This window comes from Somniosus microcephalus, chromosome 7, assembly GCF_052327205.1.
Source record: "Somniosus microcephalus isolate GS21.2 chromosome 7, FLI_Smic_1.0, whole genome shotgun sequence".
Taxonomy (NCBI): domain Eukaryota; kingdom Metazoa; phylum Chordata; class Chondrichthyes; order Squaliformes; family Somniosidae; genus Somniosus; species Somniosus microcephalus.
The window spans coordinates 11,880,797-11,908,322 of NC_140993.1; the positions used below are offsets into that span (position 1 = coordinate 11,880,797).

Consider the following 27,526-nt stretch of genomic DNA (forward strand, 5'->3'; position numbering starts at 1 on the left):
GGTGCGGAGCCTTCACTCTAATGTTCATTTGCGTTTTCTCTGCAGTTTGAGAATTTCCAGCAATTTTTGCTTTTATTTCAGTCGCCATTTATCTTTCGATAAAATCCTCATCCTTGTTTTCAAATCCCTCCACAGCCTCGCCCCCCCTTCCCTATCTCTGTAACCTCCTCCAGCCCCACAACGCCCTCAGCGATCTCTGGGCTCCTCCAATTCCGGCGTCTTGAGCATCCCTGATTTTAATCGCTCCACCATTGGCGGCCGTGCCTTCAGCTGCCTGGGCCCTAAGCTCTGGAATTCCCTCCCTAAACCTCTCCGCCTCTCTCTCCTCCTTTAAGACGCTCCTTAAAACCTCCCTCTTTCACCAAGCTTTTGGTCGCCTGTCCTAATATCTCCTTATGTGGCTCGGTGTCAGATTTTGTTTGTTGATGCTCCTGTGCAGTGTCTTGGGGCGTTTTACTACGTTAAGGCGGCGCTATATAAATACACGTTGTTGTTGCTGCATTTGTAGACCTCTATCGGGTTACCTCTAACTCTACAGCAGCAATAGAAGATATCGCACGGGTCCCAGTGCACTATTACATTTCAAAAGTGGGTGAATCTAACTACATACCTGCATGTTGCATACAGCTGGGCTAATGACTAGTTTAAACGTGGAATCACATTAGAGACCATGGAGTGGCCTATTTAAATGGAAGTTGGTGTTGCTGTCCAACATGAAAATCTGGTCTAAAAAAGGGAACTGGCGTCATGAAAAGTGTGTGCAAAACATAGGAATGTGAATCACGTAAATCATTACGCTGATCATGATGTTCCTTCCCCCTCCTCGAAGGAACGGAAAGGTTTGCCAACTATTACTTCAGGAACAGACAGGTCCTTTCAAAATCGTTGCAGTTTACTACAGCATTGAGATACGCCAAAACAGGCAGCAGAGGTCTCATGCAGAGGATAACACAGCGGGCGGGTGTGAATCTGGGGTATTAACTCCGCGGCAACTCGCAATTTACCTCCAGTCGCCATTGCATTTCACGCGGCCACCGCCAATACCGTCGATTAGCTGTTCGTGGTCGGGGAGTAGTCTCGCAAATGGTAAAAGGAATTCGAGTGGAAGGGATGGAACGCTGGGGAGTTGCCGCGTTCTCGAGGGTTATCTGCGGCAGCAGGCCGTCTACACCAACAATGCAAACGGCTCAAATATGCTGACGCTTGTTTCCCGGTGCAGATAAGACCAGCAGCCGTACAGCTGATCCTTTTGTGTCCAGAATCAAGATCAGCTGTGCAGCTGCTGGTTTTATCTGACCCGACCGCATCATCGAGCCCAAAACAACAACAACTTGTGTTTATATAGCACCGGTAACATAGTAAAACGTCCCAAGGCGCTGCACCTTGACCACTCCCTGTGGTAGCGAGTTCCACATTCACCCCACTCTCTGGGTAAAGACATTTCTCCTGAATTCCCTATTGGATTTATTACTGACTTTCTAATGGGCCAGGAATTCGGGTCCCCACGGGTGAGTACGCACTGGGTACCCACGCGTAGGCCCGGCGGAAGTGCCGGTTTTGTGCATGCACTGCGCATGCGCGGGAAACCGGCACTTCCGTTCCCTTGAAGGAAGGGGTTCGGAGGTCAGACGCGTGTGCTGGAGAGGCAGCGCGTACGCCTGGAACTTCCGATTTTATTACAGGTTTCTCCGGGAGGGTAAGTCTCCAGCAGCTGCACGTGAAAAAAGCAGTCGCAAGGCCTGCTTTTAACAACGGTAAGAGGTTAATTAAGTAAAATTAAAACATTTTTCCACAGGTTTATCATTTAAAAAAACTTTAAAGACAGGTAAGTTTATTTTTAGCCCTGTTAAAAAGTTGAATTAACTTTTTCAAAAATTTTAATTTTTGTTTAAAAGTTAATTTATGTAATTTATAGTTCTTTTAAAAATGTGATACTTTAAAAAAAAAATTATTTGAAGTTTTACTTCGGTTTTGGGGCCGATCTCTATTCATAGATTTGACAGGTCTTCCTGTCAAATCTATGAATGGAGATTCCCTGCTCCGATTGGCTCGCCATGGCCCACGTGATCCCACGGGACGCATCGAACTAACTGCGCCCCTGGGATACGCAAGCACTGCGCGCCGGCAGTTGGAGCAGGCCCAGGATCGGAATCCCACGGGGGCCCACAGCTCAACGGCCGGCGCGGTAGGTAAGTGCAGGTCGGGGACTTGCACCCGCGGGAAGCCTCCGACCCGAATTTCTGGGCCAATATTTAGGGCCCCTAGTTTGGGTCTCCCCCCTTCAAGTGGAAACATCTTCTCTACGTCGAGCCTATAAAAACCCTTTCAATAATTATAAAAACCTCTATTGGGTCACCTCTCAATCTCCTTTTTAGAGAAAAGAGACTCAGCCTTTCCTGGTAAGTATAACCTCGCATTTATGGGGAATCATCCTTGTAAATCTTTTCTTGCACCATCTCCTGTGCCTCATCTATCCTTTGTTGTTATATGGAGACCAGAACTGTGCACAGGATTCCAGTCAATAGTATCATGAAAGAAGCATAAAGGAAATATGTTAACTCTGAGCAGAAAAGGAAACATATGCTTTGTTCAAGGGGCTTGGCTGGGCAACCAGACCATTAGTAAGTGCTGTGAGTCATGCCATCAATGACTTTTGTCTCCTATTGACAGGACCTGTTTTTCATCATTTTGTAGAATAGCGTTGAGTTGTAGCCTAACACTCTGCGTTCTTCCCACGAAAATATGTAAATAGCTCGCCAAAAGCAGGACATGCAATGTGCAAAGGCAACACTGGTTAAAGTAAAATCAATACCACTGCAGTTAGAGCTGTAGATATATTATACAATCGATACAAGGAAGGAAAAGCTTGGCCTGATTTGCAAAAGGCTGTCTCTTTGACAAATTCCCGGGATTTCAATTGCAAACTTACTGAATTTGAAAATGAAAATGTATTAACCATTCGCAGACAGGAATGGCCGTTCCGCAGCGACAGCCCTTCCTAACGCAGAACAACATTTCTCTTCTGCTGGCACGGCGCTGCAGGAGTTCCTCAGGGCAGTGTCCTCTACCCAACCATCTTCAGCTGCTTCATCAATGACCTTCCCTCCATCATAAAGGTCAGATGAGTGGCTGTTCGCTGATGACTGCACAGAGTTCAGTGCCATTCGCAGCTCCTCAGATAATGAAGCAGTCCGTGCCAGCAAGCAGCAAGGCCTGGACAACATTCAGGTTTGGGCTGATAAGTGGCAGGTAACATTCGTGCCACACAAGTGGCAGGCAATGACCATCTCCAACAAGAGAAAGTCTAACCACCTCCCCCTGACATTCCACGGCATTACCATCGCCGAATATACTCAGAAGCATTAAAATAAAAAGTCATGGATATTTCTAATAGGAACATAGGAACAGGAGGAGGCCATTCAGCCCGGAAAGAACTGAAAGAAATTAGTATTATTAAAAAAAACAGTACTGGAGAAATTAATGGGACTGTAAGCCAATAAATCCCCTGGACCTGAAGGCCTACATCTTAGGGTTTTAAAAGAGGTGGCTATAGAGATAGTGGATGCATTAGTTGTCATTTTTCAAATTCCATAGATTCTAGAACGGTTCCCACGGATTGGAAGGTAGCAAATGTAACCCCAATATTTAAGAAAGGAGGGAGAGAGAAAACAGGGAACTACAGACCAGTTAGCCTGACATCAGTAGTTGGGAAAATGCTGGAGTCTATTATTAAGGACATGGTAAAGGGGCAATTAGAAAATAATAATAGAATTGGCAGAGTCAACACGGATTTATGAAAGGGAAATCGTGTTTGACAAATCTGTTAGAGTTTTCTGAGGTTGTAACGAGCAGAATAGATAAGGGGGAACCAGTGGATAAGAACATAAGAATTAGGAGCAGGAGTCGGCCATTCGGTCCCTCGAGCCTGCTCCGCCATTCAATAAGATCATGGCTGATCTTCGACCTCATCTCCACTTTCCTGCACTATCCCCATATCCCTCGATTCCCTTAATATTCAAAAATCTATCGATCTCTGTCTTGAATATACTCTGCTGGGAGTGTACTATGGGCCCCCGAACAGTCAGGGGGAGATAGAGGAACAGATATGTAGGCAAATCTCAGAGAAGTGCGAAAATAATAGGGTAATAATAGTGGGGGATTTCAACTTCCCCAATATTAATTGGGATAGTCAGAGTGTGAAAGGCTTAGAGGGTGCAGAATTCTTAAAGTGCATCCAGGAGAGCTATTTGAGCCAACATGTAGAAAGTCCTACAAGAGAGGGGGCGGTACTGGACCTAATTCTAGGGAATGTAGCCGGGCAAGTGGTGGAAGTGTCAGTAGGAGAGCATTTTGGCGACAGTGACCATAATTCGGTGAGATTTAAGGTGGTCATGGAAAAAGACAAAGACGGCCCGGAAATAAGGGTTCTAAATTGGGGAAAGGCCGATTTTAATATGATAAGGCAGGATCTGGCCAAAGTGGACTGGGAGCAGCTACTTATAGGAAAATCCACATCAAAGCAGTGGGAGACTTTCAGAAGGGAAATAGAGAGAGTACAACGCCAACATGTTCCTGTAAAGGTTAAGGGTGGGACCAACAAGCAAAGGGAACCTTGGATGACAAGGGATATACAAAAATGCATTAGGAAAAAAAGGGGGGCTTTTGGCAGTTACAAAAGACTAAAGACGGAGGAAGCCCTAGAGGAGTACAAAAAGTGCAGGGGCATACTTAAAAAAGAAATTAGGAGGGCGAGGAGGGGCCATGAAATAACGCTGGCGAGCAAAATAAAGGAAAATCCTAAGATGTTTTATAAGTATTTTAAGGGCAAGAGGATAACCAGGGAAAGGGTAGGGCCCATTAGGGACCAAAGTGGCAATCTGTGTGTAGAGCCAGATGATGTAGGCGGGGTTTTAAATGAATTTTTTGCATCTTTGTTCACTATGGAGAAAGACGATGTAGACATAGAAATCGGGCAAGGGGACTGTGACATACTTGAACATATTAGCATCGAGAGGGAGGAGGTACTAGCGGTTTTAGCAGGCCAAAAAGTGGATAAATCCCCAGGCCCGGACGAGATGTATCCCAGGCTGTTGTGTGAGGCAAAGGAGGAGATTGCAGGGGCTCTGACACAAATTTTCAGAACCTCTCTGGCCACAGGGGATGTACCAGAGGACTGGAGAACAGCTAACGTAGTACCATTATTCAAGAAGGGTAGCAGGGATAAACCAGGGAATTACAGGCCAGTGAGCCTAACATCTGTGGTAGGGAAATTATTGGAAAAAATTCTGAGGGACAAAATTAGTCTCCACTTGGAGAGGCAAGGATTAATTGGGGATAGTCAGCATGGCTTTGTCAAGGGTAAATCATGTCTGACCAATCTGATTGAATTTTTCGAGGGGGTGACTAGGTGTGTGGATGAGGGAAATGCTGTGGATGTGGCTTACATGGATTTCAGTAAAGCTTTTGACAAAAGTCCCGCATAGGAGACTGGTCAAGAAGGTAAGAGCCCATGGGATCCAGGGTGCCTTGGCGCGTTGGATCCTAAACTGGCTGAGTGGCAGGAGGCAGAGGGTGATGGTCGAAGGTTGCTTTTGTGACTGGAAGCCTGTGTCCAGTGGGGTACCTCAGGGATTGGTGCTGGGACCCTTGCTGTTTGTGATCTACATAAATGATTTGGATGAGAATGTGAAAGGTATGATCAGTAAGTTTGCAGATGACACGAAAATTGGTGGGGTGGTAAATTGCGAGGAGGAAAGCCTCAGGCTACAGGACGATATAAACGGGTTGGTCAGATGGGCAGAAAAGTGGCAAATGGAATTTAACCCTGAAAAGTGCGAGGTGATGCATTTTGGACGGACAAATAAGGCAAGGGAATACACAATGAGTGGTAGGACCCTAGGAAGTACAGAGGGTCAGAGGGACCTTGGTGTACATGTACATAGATCCCTGAAGGCAGCGGAACAGGTAGATAAGGTGGTTAAAAAGGCATATGGGATACTTGCCTTCATTAGCCGAGGCATAGAATATAAGAGCAGGGAGGTTATGATGGAGCTGTACAAAACGCTGGTGAGGCCACAGCTGGAGTAATGTGTGCAGTTCTGGTCGCCTCACTATAGGAAGGATGTGATTGCTTTGGAGAGGGTGCAGAGAAGATTCACCAGGATGTTACCTGGGATGGAGCGCCTCAGCTATGAAGAAAGACTAAACAGGCTGGGGTTGTTTTCCTTGGAGCAAAGAAGGCTGAGGGGGGACCTGATTGAGGTGTACAAAATGATGAGGGGCATATAGGGTAGATAAAGAGGAACTTTTCCCCTTAGCAGGGGGGTCAATAACAAGGGGGCATAGATTCAAGGTAAGGAGAAGGAGGTTTGGAGGGGATTTGAGGAGGAACATTTTCACCCAGAGGGTGGTTGGAATCTGGAACTCACTGCCTGAAAGGGTGGTAGAGGCAGGAACCCTCACAACATTCAAGAAGCATTTGGATGAGCACTTGAAATGCCATTGCATACAAGGCTATGGACCAAATGCTGGAAAATGGGATTAGACTGGACAGGGATTGATGGTCGGCGCAGACATGATGGGCCGAAGGGCCTCTTTCTGTGCTGTATAACTCTATGGCTCAACGACTGAGCCGCCACAGCCCTCTGGGGTAGAGAATCCCAAAGATTCACCACCCTCTGAGTGAAGACAATTCCTCCTCATCTCAGTCCTTAATGGCCGACCCTTTCTGGAAAACCATCCCAACAGCAGCTAATTTCAAACACATGATCCCTCGTGCCACAGACTTAGACATGTGCTGCAATCACAGCACACAAGCCTTCCGCAAAGAGCATAAAAAGGGAGGCAGAGTTTATAAAACAAGCAACAATCCTCAAGCCAGAACTACAAAATACACGAGTATTGCACAATAACTGACAAAACCTGTGACATGGAACTGTAATGTGGACCTGTAACGGGGAACTGTAACACGGGCCTGTAACGGGGAACTGTAACACGGCCCAGTAACGTGGAACTGTAACACGGTCCTGTAACGTGGAACTGTAACACGGCCCTGTAACGTGGAACTGTAACACGGCCCAGTAACGTGGAACTGTAACACGGCCCTGTAACGTGGAACTGTAACACGGCCCTGTAACGTGGAACTGTAACACGGCCCTGTAACGTGGACCTGTAACACGGCCCTGTAATGTGGAACTGTAACACGGCCCAGTAACGTGGAACTGTAACACGGCCCTGTAACGTGGAACTGTAACACGGCCCTGTAACGTGGAACTGTAACACGGCCCTGTAACGTGGAACTGTAACACGGTCCTGTAACGTGGAACTGTAACACGGCCCTGTAATGTGGAACTGTAACACGGCCCTGTAACGTGGAATTGTAACACGGCCCTGTAACGTGGAACTGTAACACGGCCCAGTATCGTGGAACTGTAACACGGCCCTGTAATGTGGAACTGTAACACGGCCCTGTAACGTGGAATTGCAACACGGCCCTGTAATGTGGAACTGTAACACGGCCCTGTAACATGGAATTGTAACACGGCCCTGTAATGTGGAACTGTAACTTGGGTCTGTAACGTGGAACTATAACACGGCCCTGTAATGTGGAACTGTAACACGGCCCTGTAACATGGAATTGTAACACGGCCCTGTAATGTGGAACTGTAACTCGGGTCTGTAACGTGGAACTGTAACACGGGCCTGTAACATGGAACTGTAACACGGGCCTGTAACGTGGAACTGTAACACGGCCCTGTAACGTGGAACTGTAACACGGGCCTGTAACATGGAATTGTAACACGGTCCTGTAATGTGGAACTGTAACTCGGGTCTGTAACGTGGAACTGTAACACGGCCCTGTAACGTGGAACTGTAACACAGCCCTGTAATGTGGAACTGTAACACGGCCCTGTAACATGGAATTGTAACATGGCCCTGTAATGTGGAACTGTAACTCGGGTCTGTAACGTGGAACTGTAACACGGCCCTGTAACGTGGAACTGTAACACGGCCCTGTAACATGGAACTGTAACATGGGCCTGTAACGTGGAACCGTAACACGGGCCTGTAACGTGGAACTGTAACACGGGCCTGTAACGTGGAACTGTAACACGGGCCTGCAACGTGGAACTGTAACACGGGCCTGTAACATGGAACTGTAACACGGGCCTGTAACGTGGAAGTGTAACACGGCCCTGTAACGTGGAACTGTAACACGGGCCTGTAACGTGGAACTGTAACACGGGCCTGTAACGTGGAACTGTAACACAGACCTGTAACGGGGAACTGGAACACGGTCCTGTAACGTGGAACTGTAACACGGGCCTGTAACGTGGAACTGTAACACGGGCCTGTAACGGGGAACTGTAACATGGCCCAGTAACGTGGAAGTGTAACACAGGCCTGTGACGGGGAACTGTAACACGGGCCTGTAACGGGGAACTGTAACACGGCCCTGTAACGTGGAACTGTAACACGGCCCTGTAACGTGGAACTGTAACACGGCCCTGTAACGTGGAACTGTAACACGGCCCTGTAACGTGGAACTGTAACACGGGCCTGTAACATGGAAGTGTAACGCGGGCCTGTAACGTGGAACTGTAACACGGCCCTGTAACGTGTAACTGTAACATGGGCCTGTAATGTGGATCTGTAACATGGGCCTGTAACGTGGAAGTGTAACGCGGGCCTGTAACGTGGAACTGTAACACGGCCCTGTAACGTGGAACTGTAACACGGGCTTGTAACGCGGAACTGGAACACGGGCCTGTAACTTGGAACTGTAACTCGGCCCTGTAACGTGGAACTTTAACACGAGCCTGTAACGTGGAACTGTGACATGGCCCTGTAACGTGGAACTGTAACACGGGCATGTAATGTGGAACTGTAACACGGGCCTGTAACGTGGAACTGTAACACGGCCCTGTAACGTGGAACTGTAACACGGCTCTGTAATGTGGAACTGTAACACGGCCCTGTAACGTGGAACTGTAACATGGGCCTGTAATGTGGATCTGTAACATGGGCCTGTAACGTGGAAGTGTAACGCGGGCCTGTAACGTGGAACTGTAACACGGCCCTGTAACGTGGAACTGTAACACGGGCTTGTAACGCGGAACTGGAACACGGGCCTGTAACTTGGAACTGTAACTCGGCCCTGTAACGTGGAACTTTAACACGAGCCTGTAACGTGGAACTGTAACATGGCCCTGTAACGTGGAACTGTAACACGGGCTTGTAACGTGGAACTGTAACATGGGCATGTAATGTGGAACTGTAACACGGGCCTGTAACGTGGAACTGTAACACGGCCCTGTAACGTGGAACTGCAACACAGCCCTGTAACGTGGAACTGTAACACGGCCCTGTAACGTGGAACTGTAACACGGGCTTGTAACGTGGAACTGTAACATGGGCATGTAATGTGGAACTGTAACACGGGCCTGTAATGTGGAACTGTAACATGGCCCTGTAATGTGGAACTGTAACACGGCCCTGTAATGTGGAACTGTAACACGGCCCTGTAACGTGGAACTGTAACATGGCCCTGTAACGTGGAACTGTAACATGGGCATGTAACGTGGAACTGTAACACGGCCCTGTAATGTGGAACTGTAACACGGGCCTGTAACGTGGAACTGTAACACGGCCCTGTAACGTGGAACTGTAAATCGGGCCTGTAACGTGGAACTGTAACGTGGAACTGTAACACGGCCCTGTAATGTGGAACTGTAACACGGGCCTGTAACGTGGAACTGTAACACGGGCCTGTAACGTGGAACTGTAACACGGCCCTGTAACGTGGAACTGTAACACGGGCCTGTAACGTGGAACTGTAACACGGCCCTGTAACGTGGAACTGTAACACGGCCCTGTAACGTGGAACTGTAACACGGGCCTGTAACGTGGAACTGTAACACGGGCCTGTAACGTGGAACTGTAACACGGCCCTGTAACGTGGAACTGTAACACGGGCCTGTAACGTGGAACTGTAACACGGGCCTGTAACGTGGAACTGTAACACGGGCCTGTAACGTGGAACTGTAACACGGCCCTGTAACGTGGAACTGTAACACGGCCCTGTAACGTGGAACTGTAACACGGCCCTGTAACGTGGAACTGTAACACGGCCCTGTAACGTGGAACTGTAACACGGCCCTGTATCGTGGAACTGTAACACGGCCCAGTAACACGGAACTGTAACACAGGCCTGTAACGGGGAACTGTAACACGGCCCTGTAACGTGGAACTGTAACACGGGCCTGTATCGTGGAACTGTAACACGGGCCTGTAACGTGGAACTGTAACACGGCCCTGTAATGTGGAACTGTAACACAGCCCTGTAACGTGGAACTGTAACACGGCCCTGTATCGTGGAACTGTAACACGGGCCTGTAACGTGGAACTGTAACACGGGCCTGTAACGTGGAACTGTAACACGGCCCTGTAACGTGGAACTGTAACACGGCCCTGTAACGTGGAACTGTAACACGGGCCTGTAACGTGGAACTGTAACACGGCCCTGTAATGTGGAACTGTAACACAGCCCTGTAACGTGGAACTGTAACACGGCCCAGTAACACGGAACTGTAACACAGGCCTGTAACGGGGAACTGTAACACGGCCCTGTAACGTGGAACTGTAACACGGGCCTGTATCGTGGAACTGTAACACGGGCCTGTAACGTGGAACTGTAACACGGGCCTGTAACGTGGAACTGTAACACGGGCCTGTAACGTGGAACTGTAACACGGCCCTGTAACGTGGAACTGTAACACGGCCCTGTAATGTGGAACTGTAACACGGGCCTGTAACGTGGAACTGTAACACGGCCCTGTAACGTGGAACTGTAACACGGGCCTGTAACATGGAACTGTAACACGGCCCTGTATCGTGGAACCGTAACATGGCCCTGTAACGTGGAACTGTAACACGGCCCTGTAACGTGGAACTGTAACACGGGCCTGCCTGACAGAGATTATACTACAAGTGCAAACTGGAGCAACGTTACCCTGCGACCTTAAACTGTGACTGTGTCATCGCCAACCAACACAAACACTGAGAAATAACATTTCTTCTCAGCTCAGCTCTCTTTTATTTGTACATAGTTTGTGAGAATGTGGTTGAGGCGAATAGCACAGATGTATTGCTGGATAAACACACGAGGGAGAGAGGAATAGAAGGATATGATGATGGGGTGAGATGAAGAGGGGTGGGAGGAGACTCGTGTGGAGCATAAACACCGGCACGGACCAGTTGGGCCGAATGGACTTTTCCTGTGCTGTAGATTCTATGTATAGTATAATAAAAAGGTGCCATGTTTGTAACATATTTTTACTTACTTATGTACTAAAACAATAAAAACTGAAATGGCTGACTCACTGTATAAATAGGCCACACGTTTAAACTAGTCATTAGTCCAACTGTATGCAACATGAAGGTATGTGGTCAGATTCACCCACTTTTGAAATGTAATAATGCACTGGGACCCGTGCGATATCTTCTAGTGCAGCTGTAGAGTTACAGGTCCATAAATGAAACAACAACACCAACTTGTATTTATACAGCACCTTTAACATAGTAAAACATCCCAGGGTGCTTCACAGGAGCGATTATCAAACAAAATTTGACACCGAGCCACATAAGGAGATATTAGGACAGGTGACCAAAAGCTTGGTCAAAGAGGGAGGTTTTAAGGAACGTCTTAAAGGAGGAGAGAGGAGGAGAGGTTTAGGGAGGGAATTCCAGAGCTCGGGGCCCAGGCAGCTGAAGGCACGGCCGCCAATGGCGGAGCGATGGAAATTGGGGATGTGCAAGAGGCCGGAATTGGAGGAGCGCAGAGATCTCGGCGGGCTGGAGGAGGTTACAGAGATAGGGAGGGGCGAGGCCATGGAGGGAGCTGAAAACAAGAATGAAAATTTAAAAATCGAGGTACGGCCGGACCGGGAGCCAGTGTAGGTCAGCGAGCAGAGGGGGTGATGGGTGAACGGGACTTGGTGCGAGCTAGGGCACGGGGCTGCAGGAGTTTTGGATGACCTCGTATATGAAGGGTTGGTTAGTGTCCCCAGCGATAGATTATTCCAGTTTAACAGATTGGGGAGGACCAGGGGAGACGAGTTTAAACTGTGTAAGATTAGGAATAGACTGGGTGTTGGGCCGTTCTTTTTCCCCCCAGAGAGCAGCGAGCCTCTGGAATGTGTTGCCGGCTGGTGTGATGGGCGCTGACTCTCGGCCTTCAAGAGGGAGCTGGACCGGTGCCTGACTGGGGCCGAGATCCCATTGTAGAGATGGTCAGTGTCTTTATAGAGAACACTGGGTCCGTGCAATCTCCTGAGCCGGTTTCGATTGCCCGAGCTGGTCGGAGAGAAATTCTCCAGCAGATTTTTTTCCCTTATTGGCCGTGGGTTTGTCTCTGGGTTCTTGCCTCTCCCGGGAGATTGCCTGGCAGTGGGGGAGGGCGGGAAGAGGAGGGTCAGGGGTGGGGGGGAAGGAAGTGTCTGGTCACGTTGCTCCGGCCATCATGGCATGGGGCAGGCTTGATGGACCAGCTGGTCTTTTCCTGCCCGTCAATCTCGTAAGTTACTATTCACATGGCGGTAGAGAGACTTGCATTTCTATAGCGCCATTCACGACCACCAGACGTCCCAAAGCGCTTTACAGCCAATGAAGTACTTTTTGGAGTGTAGTCACTGTTGTAATGTAGGAAACATGGCAGCCAATTTGCGCACAGCAAGCTCCCACAAACAGCAATGTGATAATGACCAGATAATCTGTTTTTAGTAATGTTGATTGAGGGACAAATATTGGCCCAGGACACTGGGGAGAACTCCCCTGCTCTTCTTCAAAATTGTGCCATGGGATCCTTTACGTCCACTTGAGAGAGCAGACGGGGCCGCGGTTTAACGTCTCATCCGAAAGACGGCACCTCTGACAGTGCAGCACTCGCTCACTACTGCCCCTCCGACAGTGCAGCGCTCCCTCAGTACTGCCCCTCCGACAGTGCTGCACTCCCTCAGTACTGCCCCTCCGACAGTGCGGTGCTCCCTCAGTACTGCCCCTCCCACAGTGCGGCGCTCCCTCAGTACTGCCCCTCCGACAGTGCAGCGCTCCCTCAGTACTGCCCCTCCGACAGTGCGGTGCTCCCTCAGTACTGCCCCTCCCACAGTGCGGCGCTCCCTCAGTACTACCCCTCCGACAGTGCGGCGCTCCCTCAGTACTGCCCCTCCGGCAGTGCAGCGCTCCCTCAGTACTGCCCCTCCGACAGTGCGGCGCTCCCTCAGTACTGCCCCTCCGACAGTGCGGCGCTCCCTCAGTACTGCCCCTCCGACAGTGCGGCGCTCCCTCAGTACTGCCCCTCCCACAGTCCGGCGCTCCCTCAGTACTGCACTGGGAGTGTGAGCCTAGCTTTTTGTGCTCAAGTCTCTGGAGTGGGACTCGAACCCACAACCTTCTGACTCAGAGGCGAGGGTGCTGCCCACTGAGCCACGGCTGACACAAAGCCTTCGGCTCCATGTTGGACTTGAAGACGTATTTGTGCGAACACTAGGAGTGACAAGCTGAACATTCTGCGTGTGATTCTGGTGGGACAGGATCTTTCTAAACTCCCCGCGCTAATTGTGGTTTAGACTTTATCATCGAATAAATCAGATTCTAACATGCACCAAATATTCTGTACACACGGTATTGCTTTCACAAAATCTTGACTTAATCATTACCATTACAACATGAGTTTCATTTTATTGGGAAGCTCGGAGGGGGATTGATGCGCTGCGATTGACAAGGAATTTTGTAAATTAAAAAAAAAACTATTGAAAAATTTAATTTTTTGATAAGCAGTTGCTACGGGAATGACTTGCAACTGAAAACATTTGTCTTAAATCAAATAAATCCAGCACAATGTTGACAGATTCAGGCCAGATGATTCTGTCCAGAAGCAAATAAGAGGGTAAAATCTCCCTGGATTTCAGCATCTTCCTGCAGATTCATCAGCTGCGTTTGTCAGTTGGAAAAAAGTTAGTGTTGGCTGGGTCTCCGGTGTAGGCTTGGTGCTTGGTGCGTTAGCAAAAGAATTTCTTTCAGTTTTACAACAACAACACCTTGCATTTATATAGCAGCGTGTCTATTAACACCACTGTGTCAGCCAATGAGTTGGAAGTGGAGCGGGAATAACAGCAGGACTCACAGCAAACAGTCTGGCCTAGAAATTCACTGGCCTTAGCGCCGCTTTTGAGGCGCTAGAGGGCCTAGCGCCGAAGTTATGGCCAGTTTAGAAATTGACAGGGGCCCTAAATCGGCATTAGGCCGGTAGCGCTGCGCCGGCACCGATGACGTCATCGGTGTGCGCAGCGTCCCGGTTGCCATGGTAACCCGCCCGAACTCGGAAATTGAGTTGCGGCCGCCTCGCCCGTGGCAGCCGCAAGCAACGTTCTGGCAGAGGTGCCTTACAGAACTTTGCGCCGGCGCATTAAAGGCCCCGCGGCGGCCGGCCGCTTTCCTGCCGGCCGCCTGGCCGCAGCTCCCTCCCCGGACTTCCCCCCCCGCCCCCCCGCCGGAACAGAAGCAAGCCCGGCACTTGTCCGAGGTGCCAGGCTCATTTTTAAAAAGATTATCGCGGGCCACGGCCGGGTGCAGCCAGCTCCTCCTTAACGGAAGGAGGAGGCCTGCACTTCCCGAGCCTGCCGCACCGCAGCGGGCGCCGCAATGCGGCGCGTGGCGCCAGTTTTGAGGCGCTGAGACCCCTCAGTAGCGCCGGCAGCCGTTTGGGCGCGGCGCTACTGAATTTTTGGCGCGCGCAGGGGGACTTAGCGCCGGCACTAACTTCCGGCGCTAAAGCCCTCGCTGCGCCAAAACCGAATTTCTAGGCCTCTATCTTATAGCAAACAGAATCTGTTTGGACAGTGCACTGCAGCAAACAGTCTACAGAGTCTGTTTGAACAGTGCACTACAGCAAACAGTCTACAGAGTCTGTTTGAACAGTGCACTGCAGCAAACAGTCTACAGAGTCGGTTTGAACAGCGCATTGCAGCAAACAGTCTACAGAGTCTGTTTGAACAGTGCACTGCAGCAAACAGTCTACAGAGTCTGTTTGAACAGCGCACTACAGCAAACAGTCGACAGAGTCTGTTTGAATAGTGCACTACAGCAAACAGTCTACAGAGTCTGTTTGAACAGCGCACTACAGCAAACAGTCTACAGAGTCTGTTTGAACAGTGCACTACAGCAAACAGTCTACAGAGTCTGTTTGAACAGTGCACTACAGCAAACAGTCTACAGAGTCTGTTTGAACAGCGCACTACAGCAAACAGTCTACAGAGTCTGTTTGAACAGCGCACTGCAGCAAACAGTCTACAGAGTCTGTTTGAACAGCGCATTGCAGCAAACAGTCTACAGAGTCTGTTTGGACAGTGCACTACAGCAAACAGTCTACAAAGTCTGTTTGAACAGTGCACTACAGCAAACAGTCTACAGAGTCTGTTTGAACAGTGCACTACAGCAGTCTACAGAGTCTGTTTGAACAGCGCACTACAGCAAACAGTCTACAGAGTCTGTTTGAACAGTGCACTACAGCAAACAGTCTACAGAGTCTGTTTGAACAGCGCACTACAGCAAACAGTCTACAGAGTCTGTTTGAACAGTGCATTGCAGCAAACAGTCTACAGAGTCTGTTTGGACAGTGCACTACAGCAAACAGTCTACAGAGTCTGTTTGAACAGTGCACTACAGCAGTCTACAGAGTCTGTTTGAACAGCGCACTACAGCAAACAGTCTACAGAGTCTGTTTGAACAGCGCACTACAGCAAACAGTCTACAGAGTCTGTTTGAACAGCGCACTACAGCAAACAGTCTACAGAGTCTGTTTGAACAGTGCACTACAGCAAACAGTCTACAGAGTCTGTTTGAACAGTGCACTACAGCAAACAGTCTACAGAGTCTGTTTGAACAGTGCACTACAGCAAACAGTCTACAGAGTCTGTTTGAACAGCGCACTACAGCAAACAGTCTACAGAGTCTGTTTGAACAGCGCACTGCAGCAAACAGTCTACAGAGTCTGTTTGAACAGCGCATTGCAGCAAACAGTCTACAGAGTCTGTTTGGACAGTGCACTACAGCAAACAGTCTACAGAGTCTGTTTGAACAGTGCACTACAGCAAACAGTCTACAGAGTCTGTTTGAGCAGTGCACTACAGCAAACAGTCTACAGAGTCTGTTTGAACAGTGCACTACAGCAGTCTACAGAGTCTGTTTGAACAGCGCACTACAGCAAACAGTCTACAGAGTCTGTTTGAACAGTGCACTACAGCAAACAGTCTACAGAGTCTGTTTGAACAGCGCACTACAGCAAACAGTCGACAGAGTCTGTTTGAACAGTGCATTGCAGCAAACAGTCTACAGAGTCTGTTTGGACAGTGCACTACAGCAAACAGTCTACAGAGTCTGTTTGAACAGTGCACTACAGCAAACAGTCTACAGAGTCTGTTTGAACAGCGCACTACAGCAAACAGTCTACAGAGTCTGTTTGAACAGCGCACTACAGCAAACAGTCTACAGAGTCTGTTTGAACAGCGCACTACAGCAAACAGTCTACAGAGTCTGTTTGAACAGTGCACTGCAGCAAACAGTCTACAGAGTCTGTTTGAACAGTGCACTACAGCAAACAGTCTACAGAGTCTGTTTGAACAGTGCACTACAGCAAACAGTCTACAGAGTCTGTTTGAACAGTGCACTACAGCAAACAGTCTACAGAGTCTGTTTGAACAGTGCACTACAGCAAACAGTCTACAGAGTCTGTTTGAACAGTGCACTACAGCAAACAGTCTACAGAGTCTGTTTGAATAGTGCACTACAGCAAACAGTCTACAGAGTCTGTTTGAACAGTGCACTACAGCAAACAGTCTACAGAGTCTGTTTGAACAGTGCACTACAGCAGTCTACAGAGTCTATGTAAAAAGAGTGTCTACAAACCACATCATACAGAACTCCTGATGGAAACAGGTTAATTACATATCACGATAAAAGCAGGATTATTTCTCCAGTAAATGTAGTCAGTGAAGGAAAGTAACATAATACAAATGATGTGTGTAAAATCGATCCCAGTCACTTACAGCAGCACGGTCTCCAGGCGTGATTGACAGGGGGATTTACCCGATCATCTCCATTCTTGCTGGGGATAATGGTATCACCATATGCAGCCTTTATATAGCTTCTTTATCATAGTAAAAACGTCCCAAGGCGCTTCACGGGAGCGATTATCAGACAAAATTTGACACCGAGCCACGCAAAAAGATGTTGGGGCAGTAATTCCTCCCCAAACGCGTGAGTACGGAAGGGGTACTCACGCGCCTGGCCGGAGGAAATGCCGGTTTTCAGCATGCACAGCGCATGTGCTGAAAACCGGGATTTCCTCCCCTCTAACCCAAGAGTTGAAGAGGCTAGCGCGGGCGCTGTAGGGGGCAGCGCGTGCGTCTTGGATTTCCCCTGTTTTGGGGGATTTGCGCATGTGTAAAGGCCTCCGGTCTTTACGCTTGTAAAAAGCACACGTAAGTATTTATTTTTACAGGTAAGTGGTGTTTTAGTACAATTTAGAAATTTCTTTTCCACAGGTTTATTATTTTAAAGAATCTACAATAAGGTAAGTTTAGTTTTAGACCCTTTTTATTAAAAATTTATTTTTTTCAAAAAAAAAAATTATTGTTTAAATTATTTTTTTAAACTTATTTATACTTAATTTAATGATTGGGATGTTTTTTAAAATTTTATTTAAAGTTTAAGTAGTGTTTTGGGGTGCAGTACTTTTCATGAGTTTGACAGTTCTTACTCTCGAACTTATGAATGAAGTTTCCCCTCCCCTGATTGGCTGAACAGTGCTCACCTGATCCCAGCCGGCACATCGCACTAACTACGCCGCTGGGTCAGGTTAGCACAGCGCGCCAACATCAGAACCTGGCCACTGACAGGAAATCCACTGCGGGCCAGGTTTCAGATGTCGGCGCGCCGGGTAAGTGCACATCGGGGGCTTGCACGCGCGGCAAGCCCCCGACACCAAGTTCTGGGCCGTTATGACAAAGAGGTAAAAAGAAAAAAAGACTTGCATTTATATAGAGCCTTTCATGCAGCAGCCAATTTATACACAGCAAGCTCCCATAAACAGCAAAGTGAAAATGACCAGATCATCTGTTTTTGTTATGTTGGTTGTGTGGCACTACCACCGTGCTAAATGGGATAGATTCAGAACAGATCTAACAGCTCAAAACTGGGCATCCATGAGGCGCTGTGGGCCATCAGCAGCAGCAGAATTATATTCCACCACAATCTGTAACCTCATGGCCCGGCATATTCCCTCACTCTACCATTACCATCAAGCCAGGGGACCAACCCTGGTTCAATAAGGAGTGTAGAAGAGCATGCCAAGAACAGCACCAGGTGTACCTAAAAATGAGGTGCCAACCTGGGGAAGCTGCAACACAGGACTACATGCATGCTAAAAAGCAGAAGCAGCATGCTATAGACAGGGCTAAGCAATCCCACAATCAACGGATCAGATCAAAGCTCTGCAGTCCTGCCACATCCCGTCGAGAATGGCGGTGGACCATTAAACAACTAACGGGAGGAGGAGTCTCCATGAATATCCCCATTCTCAATGATGGTGGGGCCCAGCACGTTAGTGCAAAGACAAGGCTAAAGCGTTTGCAACCATTTTCAGCCAAAAGTGCCGAGCGGATGATCCATATCGGCCTACTCCTGAGATCCCCGCCATCAAAGAAGCCAGTCTTCAGCCAATTCGATTCACTCCACGTGATATCAAGGAACGGCTGAGCGCACTGGATACAACAAAGGCTATGGGCCCGACAACATCCCGGCTGTCGTGCTGAAGACTTGTGCTCCAGAACTAGTCGTGCCTCTAGCCAAGCTGTTCCAGTACAGCTACAACACTGGCATCTATCCGACAATGTGGAAAACTGCCCAGGTATGTCCTGTCCACAAAAAGCAGGACAAATCCAATCCGGCCAATTAACACCCCATCAGTCTACTCTCAATCAAAGTGATGGAAGGTGTCGTTGACAGTGCTATCAAGCGGCACTTACTCACCAATAACCTGCTCACTGATGCCCAGTTTGGGTTCCACCAGGACCACTCAGCTCCAGACCTCATTACAGCATTGGTCCAAACATGGACAAAAGAGCTGAATTCCAGAGGTGAGGTGAGAGTGACTGCCCTTGATATCAAGGCAGCATTTGACCGAGTGTGGCATCAAGGAGCCCTAGTAAAACTGAAGTCAATGGGAATCACGGGGAAAAATCTCCACTGGCTGGAGTCATACATCGCACAAAGGAAGCTGGTTGTGGTTGTTGGAGGTCAATCATCTCAGCCCCAGGACATCGCCGCAGGAGTTCCTCAGGGCAGTGTCCTAGGCCCAACCATCTTCAGCTGCTTCATCAATGACCTTCCCTCCATCATAAGGTCAGAAGTGGGGATGTTCGCTGATGACTGCACAGTGTTCAGTTCCATTCACAACTCCACAGATAGTGAAGCAGTCCGTGCCCACATGCAGCAAGACCTGGACGACGTTCAGAATTGGGCTGATATGTGGCAGGTAACATTCGCGCCACACAACTGCCAGGCAATGACTATCTCCAAAAAGCAAGAGTCTAAACACTGCCCCTTGACATTCAACGGCATTACCATCGTCAAATCCCCCACCATCAACATTCTGGGGCTCACCATTGACCAGAAACTTAACTGGACCAGCCACATAAATACTGTGGCAACAACAGCAGATCATAGAAACATAGAAGATAGGAGCAGGAGTAGGTCACTCGGCCCCTCGAGCCTGCTCCGCCATTCAATGCGATCATGGCTGATCATCCAAATTCAATACCCTGTCCCTGATTTCTCCCCATATCCCTTGATCCCCTTAGCCTTAAGAAATATATCTAACTCCTTCTTGAATATATTTAATAAATTGGCCTCAACTGTCTTCTGTGCAGAGAATTCCACAGGTTCACCACTCTCTGGGTGAAGAAATTCCTCCTCATCTCAGTCCTAAATGGCTTGCCCCTTATCCTTAGACTGTGACATAAGAACATAAGAACATAAGAAATAGGAGCAGGAGTAGGCCAATCGGCCCCTCGAGCCTGCTCCACCATTCAATAAGATCATGGCTGATCTGATCCTAACCGCCAATCCACTATCACAGAACCATCTCCTGAATCTAACAGAATTAGACACACGAAATAGGAGCAGGATCAGGCTACACGGCCCCTGGGCCCGCTCCGCTACCCACAGGGCCATGACCGATCCGAACCTAGACTCATGTCCAAATTCCTGCCCGCTCCCCGTAACCCTTAATTCCCTTTACTTCTAGGAAACTGTCTATTTCTGTTTTAAATTTATGTAATGATGTAGCTTCTACAGCTTTTTGGGGCAGCATATTCCATGGACCTACCACCCTCTGAGTGAAGTAGTTCCTCCTCATCTCAGTTTTGAAAGAGCAGCCCCTTATTCTAAGACTATGCCCCCTAGTTCTAGTTTCACCCATCATCGGGAACATCTTCCCCGCATCCACCTGATCCAACCCCTTCACAATCTTATATGTTTCAATAAGATCGCCTCTCATTCTTCTGAACTCCAATGAATAGAGTCCCAATCTACTCAACCTCTCCTCATATGTCCATCCCCTCATCCCCGGGATTAACCGAGTGAACCTTCTTTGTACTGACTCGAGAGCAAGTATGTCCTTTCTTAAGTATGGACACCAAAACTGTACGCAGTATTCCAGGTGCGGTCTCACCAATACCTTGTACAACTGAAGCAATACCTCCCTATTTTTATATTCTATCCCCCTAGCAATGAAAGCCAACATTCCATTGGCCTTCTTAATCACTTGTTGCACCTGCATACTAACCTTTTGAGTTTCGTGCACCAGGACCCCCAGATCCCTTTGTACTTCAGTACTTTCCAGTTTCTTGCCATTAAGATAATAACTTGCTCTACGATTTTTCCTGCCAAAGTGCATAACCTCACACTTTCCAGTATTGTATTCCATCTGCCAAATCTCTGCCCACTTACTTAGCCTGTCTATGTCCCCTTGCAGGTTTTTTATGTCCTCCTCACTCACTACTTTCCCTCCCATCTTAGTATCATCTGCAAACTTTGATATGTTACACTCGGTCGCCTCCTCCAAATCGTTAATATAGATTGTAAAGAGTTGGGGACCCAGCACTGACCCCTGCGGAACACCACTAGTTACTGATTGCCAGTCTGAGAATGAACCATTTATCCCAACTCTCTGCCTTCTGTTAGATAGCCAATCCTCTATCCATGCCAGAATATTACCCCCAATCCCGTGATTTTTTATCTTAAGCAATAATCTTTTGTGTGGCACCTTGTCAAATGCCTTTTGGAAATCTAAATACACTACGTCCACTGGTTCCCCTTTATCCACCCTATATGTCACTTCCTCAAAGAACTCAAAGACCCCTGGTTCTGGACTCCCCCGCCATCGGGAACAGCCTTCCTGCATCTAGTCTGTCCAGTCCTGTTAGAATTTTATAAGTTTCAATGAGATCCCCTCTCATTCTTGTAAACTCTAGCGAATATAAGCCTAATCGACCCAATCTCTCTTCATACGTCATTCCTGCCAGCCCAGGTATCAGTCTGGTGAATCTTCGCTGCACTCCCTCCATGGCAAGAACTTCCTTCCTCAGATAAGGCGACCAAATCTGCACACAATACTCAAGGTGTGGTCTCACCAAGGCCCTGTACAACTGCAGCAAGACATCCTTGCTCCTGTACGCGAAGCCTCTCGCTATGAAGGCCAACATAGCATTTGCCTTCTTAACCGCCTGCTGTACCTGCATGCTTACCTTCAGCGACTGGTGCACAAGGACACCCAGGTCTCGTTGCACTTCCCCTTTTCCCAATCTATTGCCATTCAGATAATAATCTGCCTTCCTGTTTTTGCCACCAAAGTGGATAACCTCGCATTTATCCACATTATACTGCATCTGCTATGCATCTGCCCAATCGCCCAACCTGTCCAAATCGTACTGGAGTTTCTCTGCATCCTCCTCACAGCACACATGCCCACCCAGCTTTGTGTCGTCTGTAAACTTGGAGATATTACATCTAGTTCCCTTGTCTAGATCATCATTAATATATATTGTGAATAGCTAGGGTACTAGCACCTATCCCTGCGGTACCCCACTAGTCACTGCCTTCCACTTGGAAAAAGACCCGTTTATTCCAACTCTTTGTTTCCTGTCTGCCAACCAGTTTTCTATCCAAGTCAGTACCTTACCCCCAATCCCATGTGCTTTAACTTTGCACGCTGGTCTCTTATGCGGGACCTTATCGAAAGCCTTCTGAAAGTCCAAATACACCACATCCACTGGTTCTCCCTTATCTATTCTACCAGTTACATCCTCAAAAAATTCCAGTAGATTAGTCAAGCATGATTTACCTTTTGCAAATCCATGTTGACTTTGTCCGATCCTGTCACTATTTTCCAAGTGCTCTGCTATTACATCTTTTATAATGGACTCTAGCATTTTCCCCACTACCGATGTCAGGCTTACCGGTCTGTAATTCCCCGTTTTTTCTCTACCACCTTTTTTAAATAGTGGCGTTACATTAGCTATCCTCCAATCCATGGGTACTGTTCCACCAAAGTCTATAGAATTTTGGAAGATGACCAGCAATGCATCTACTATTTCTAGGGCCACTTCCTTAAGTACCCTAGGATATAGATTATCAGGCCCTGGGGGTTTATCGGCCCTCAATCCCGTCAATTTCCCTAACACCATTTCCCTACAAATATTGATTTCATTCAGTTCCTCCCTCTCATTAGACCCTATGTTCCACGACATCTCTGGGAGGTTATTTGTGTCCTCCTTAGTGAAGACAGAACCAAAGTATGCATTTAATTGGTCAGCCATGTCTTTGTTCCCCATTATAAATTCCTCTGATTCCGACTGCAAGGCACCTACACTTGACTTTACCAATCTTTTTCTCTTCACATATCTATAGAAGCTTTTACAGTCAGTTTTTATGTTCCCTGCAAGCTTACTCTCATACTCTATTTTCTCCCTCTTAATTAATCCCTTTGTCCTCCTTTGCTGAGGTCAGAGGCTAGGTATTCTGCGGCGAGTGTCTCACCTCCTGACTCCCCAAAGCCTTTCCACCATCTACAAGGCACAAGTCAGGACTGTGATGGAATACTCTCCACTTGCCTAGATGAGTGCAGCTCCAACAACACTCAAGAAACTTAGAAACATAGAAGATAGGAGCAGGAGTAGGCCATTCGGCCCCTCGAGCCCGCTCTGCCATTTAATGAGATCATGGCTGATTATCCAAATTCAGTACCCTGTCCCTGCTTTCTCCCCATATCCCTTGATCCCTTTAGCCTCAAGAAATATATCCAACTCCTTCTTGAATATATTTACTGAATTGGCCTCAACTGCGCTGTGTGGCAGAGAATTCCACAGGTTCAGCACTCTCTGGGTGAAGTAATTCCTCCTCATCTCAGTCCAAAATGGCTTACCCCTTATCCTTAGACTGTGACCCCTGGTTCTGGACTCCCCGACCATCGGGAACAGCCTTCCTGCACCTAGAAGCACGACACCATCCAGGACAAAGCAGCCCACTTGATTGGCACCCCATCCACCACCTTAAACATTCACTCCCTCCACCACCGGCGTACCGTGGCTGCAGTGTGTACCATCTACAAGATGCACTGCAGCAACTTGCCAAGGCTTCTTCGGCAGCACCTCCCAAACCCGCGACCTCTTCCACCTAGAAGGACAAGGGCAGCAGTTGCATGGGAACACCACCACCTGCAAGTTCCCCTCCAAGTCACACACCATCCTGACTTGGAAATATATCAGCCGTTCCTTCATCGTCGCTGGGTCAAAATCCTGGAACTCCCTCCCTAACAGCACTGTGGGAGTACCTTCACCACACGGAATGCAGCAGTCGCTGAAGGTAAGCATGCAGGTGCAGCAGGCGGTTAAGAAGGCAAATGGTATGTTAGCCTTCGTAGCGAGAGGGTTCGAGTACAGGAACAAGGATGTCTTGCTGCAGTTGTACAGGGCCTTGGTGAGACCGCACCTTGAGTATTGTGTGCAGTTTTAGTCGCCTTATCTGAGGAAGGACGTTCTTGCCATGGAAGGAGTGCAGGGAAGATTCACCAGGCTGATACCTGGGATGGCAGGAATGACGTATGAGGAGAGATTGTGTCGATTGGGATTATACTCACTGGAGTTTAGAAGATTGAGAGGGGATCTCATCGAAACCTATAAAATTCTGTCAGGCCTGGACAGACTAGATGCTGGAAGGATGTTCCCGATGGTCGGGGAGTCCAGAACCGGGGTCATAGTCTAAGGATAAGGGGTAGGCCATTTAGGACTGAGATGAGGAGGAATTTCTTCACCCAGAGAGTGGTGAACTTGTGGAATTCTCTGCCACAGAGGGTGGTGGAGGCCAGTTCATTAAATATATTCAAGAAAGAGTTGGATATATTTCTTAAGGCTAAAGGGATCAAGGGATTTGGGGAGAAGGCAAGGACAGGGTACTGAATTTGGATGATCAGCCATGATCTCATTGAATGGCGGAGCAGCCTTGAAGGGCCGAATGGCCTACTCCTGCTCCTATCTTCTATGTTTCTATGTAAGAAGGCAGCTCACCACCACCTTCTCAAGAGGCAATTAGGGATGGGGAATAAATGCTGGCCTTGCCAGCGACGTCCACATCCCAGGAAAGAATTTTAAAAAGCACAATAGATTCTGAGGAGAAGGGGGATTTTTTAAAATAAAAACATCGGTAGACTTTTTACACACTGACACAACTTGGAAATCCATATTAAAACTAAAATAAAAACTTGGGATGTTTTGCACAGCGAGTACAGTGTATTCCTGTTAAATAAAAAATGGATCTTGTGTGCAGCTCTGAACCTGTATCAGGGGAATATATTGTTACGAGAAAATAGTGGAGTGCCATAGCAGAGGAAAACTCATTTACTTTGACAGCAAGATTGTTTCGGAGCAGTTCAAGTCTGAGGCCATACAAGATTCTGAGGGGGATTGACAGGGTAGATGCTGAGAGGTTGTTTCCCCCTGGCTGGAGAGTCTAGAACTAGGGGGCATAGTCTCAGGATAAGGGGTCGGCCATTTAAGAATGAGATGAGGAGGAATTTCTTCACTCAGAGGGTTGTGAGTCTTTGGCATTCTCTGCCCAGAGGGCTGTGGATGCTGAGTCTTTGAGTATATTCAAGGCTGAGGTCGATAGATTTTTGGACTCTAGGGGAATCGAGGGATATGGGGATCGGGTGGGAAAGTGGAGTTGAGGTCGAAGATCAGCCATGATCTTATTGAATGGTGGAGCAGGCTCGAGGGGCCGTATGGCGGAGCAGGCTCGAGGGGCCGTATGGCGGAGCAGGCTCGAGGGGCTGTATGGTGGAGCAGGCTCGAGGGGCCGTATTGCGGAGCAGGCTCGAGGGGCTGTATGGCGGAGCAGGCTCGAGGGGCTGTATGGTGGAGCAGGCTCGAGGGGCTGTATGGCGGAGCAGGCTCGAGGGGCTGTATGGCGGAGCAGGCTCGAGGGGCGGTATGGTGGAGCAGGCTCGAGGGGCCGTATGGTGGAGCAGGCTCGAGGGGCCGTATGGTGGAGCAGGCTCGAGGGGCCGTATGGCAGAGCAGGCTCGAGGGGCTGTATGGCGGAGCAGGCTCGAGGGGCTGTATGGTGGAGCAGGCTCGAGGGGCTGTATGGTGGAGCAGGCTCGAGGGGCCGTATGGTGGAGCAGGCTCGAGGGGCCGTATGGCCGACTCCTGCTCCTAATTCTTATGTTCTTATGAGCACAGCGGTTGGGAGATGGATGGAATTGATCAACGGATTTGCACTTTGAATACTGCCACTGATGTTATGGACTGCACTTAACCAAAAGTCACCCTCTTAATGCTAAACGGAGACTTGAACAGAAGGAGGTCTGGGATAAAATTAACCAGAACAATTGAGGTTGTGTGACTAAATGAAACAATTAAAAAAAATATCAATAGCAGAAAAATTTCTACCCTGTTGAATAATCAGACAACATGTGTGGTGCTGGAGTATTGGGTCCAATTCTGGGTACCGCACTTTAGAAAGCCTGTCAAGGCCTTGGAGCGGGTGCAGAGGAGATTTACAAGAATGGTTCCAGGGATGAGGGACTTTTGTGGAGAGACTGGAGAAGCTGGGATTGTTCTCCTTCGAGCAGAGAAGGTTAAGCGGGGATTTAATAGAGGCGTTCAAAATGATGAAGCGTTTTGATGGAGTAAATAAGGAGAAACTGTTTCCACTGGCAGGAGGGTCGGTAACCAGAGGACACAGATTTAAGATAATTGGCAAAAGAACCAGAGGGGAGAGGAGGAGACATTTTTTCACACAGCGAGTCGTTGTGATCTGGAATGCGCTGCCTGAAAGGGCAGATTCAATAGTAACTTTCAAAAGGGAATTGGATAAATACTTGAAGGGGAAACATTTGCAGGGCTGTGGGGAAAGGGGAGTGGGGGAGTGGGACTAATTGGAGAGCTCTTTCAAAGAGCCGGCACAGGCACGATGGGCCGAATGGCCTCCCTCTGTGCTGTGTGACTCTATGACACTGCGACCGACAGTTCAAGTGTGAAAAGACTGAGGGAGGACCTTTCACAGAATTCCACTTCCTGACCACACAAGTTAAAACTCTTGCCTACCTCAAAAAAATAACATTTTTTTTTATCAAATACTGCAACTTACCACTAATTTTCCACAGTTAAAAAAAAAATCTCCCTGTAGACTCACACAAATTTCGCTATTTTCTTTTAACACCAGCTGTCAAACATTATGTTCTTTCTTCAGTAGCTGCTTTTTATAAATCTACAAATTTCTTTTGCGAAATCCCAAAAGGTTATCTACAGAGCAAACATCAATATTGTGAAATTATAATCCCACGGGCCAACCTTTAATTAACATTCCTAATAGCAACATGCTGACTATGATTAAAGTATCACCGCTATTCTAGAATACTTCTGGGTTTCTCCTTGCCACATTTGTCTCACTTCGCATCGTGAAACGGCTGAGAGGCGATAGCTTTTGCATCAGGCTGCACCTCCAGAAACAAATAACCGTTTAAGGAAACAAAGGCGGAAAAGTCAGTTGAATCAACTTCGACTTGGGAACGCTTTTTTACATCACCTACCCAACTATCAGGGATGCGTGTAAGACTGTTCCTGAAAGGTAAGCTTGACCAAACTCAGGCAAGCCAGCAGAAGCTAGATGCTGAGAGGCGGTTTTCCCCTGGCTGGAGTGTCTAGAACTAGGGGTCACAGTCTCAGGATAAGGAGTCGGCCATTCAGGACTGAGATGAGGAGGAATTTCTTCACTCGGAGGGTTGTGAATCTTTGGAATTCTCTGCCCCAGAGGGCTGTGGATGCTGAGTCGTTGAGTATATTCAAGGTTGAGATCGATAGATTTTTGGACTCTAGGGGAATCAAGGATATGGGGATCGGGCGGGAAAGTG

The 27,526-nt window shown here is 48.2% G+C and overlaps 1 protein-coding gene across 5 annotated transcripts in view; it reads right to left on the reverse strand.

The window, feature by feature from the left end:
- The window catches only part of LOC147114515 (zinc finger protein 521-like), a 740,808-nt gene that overhangs the window by 351,606 nt on the left and 361,676 nt on the right, over window positions 1–27,526 (reverse strand). The window lies entirely within an intron of this gene.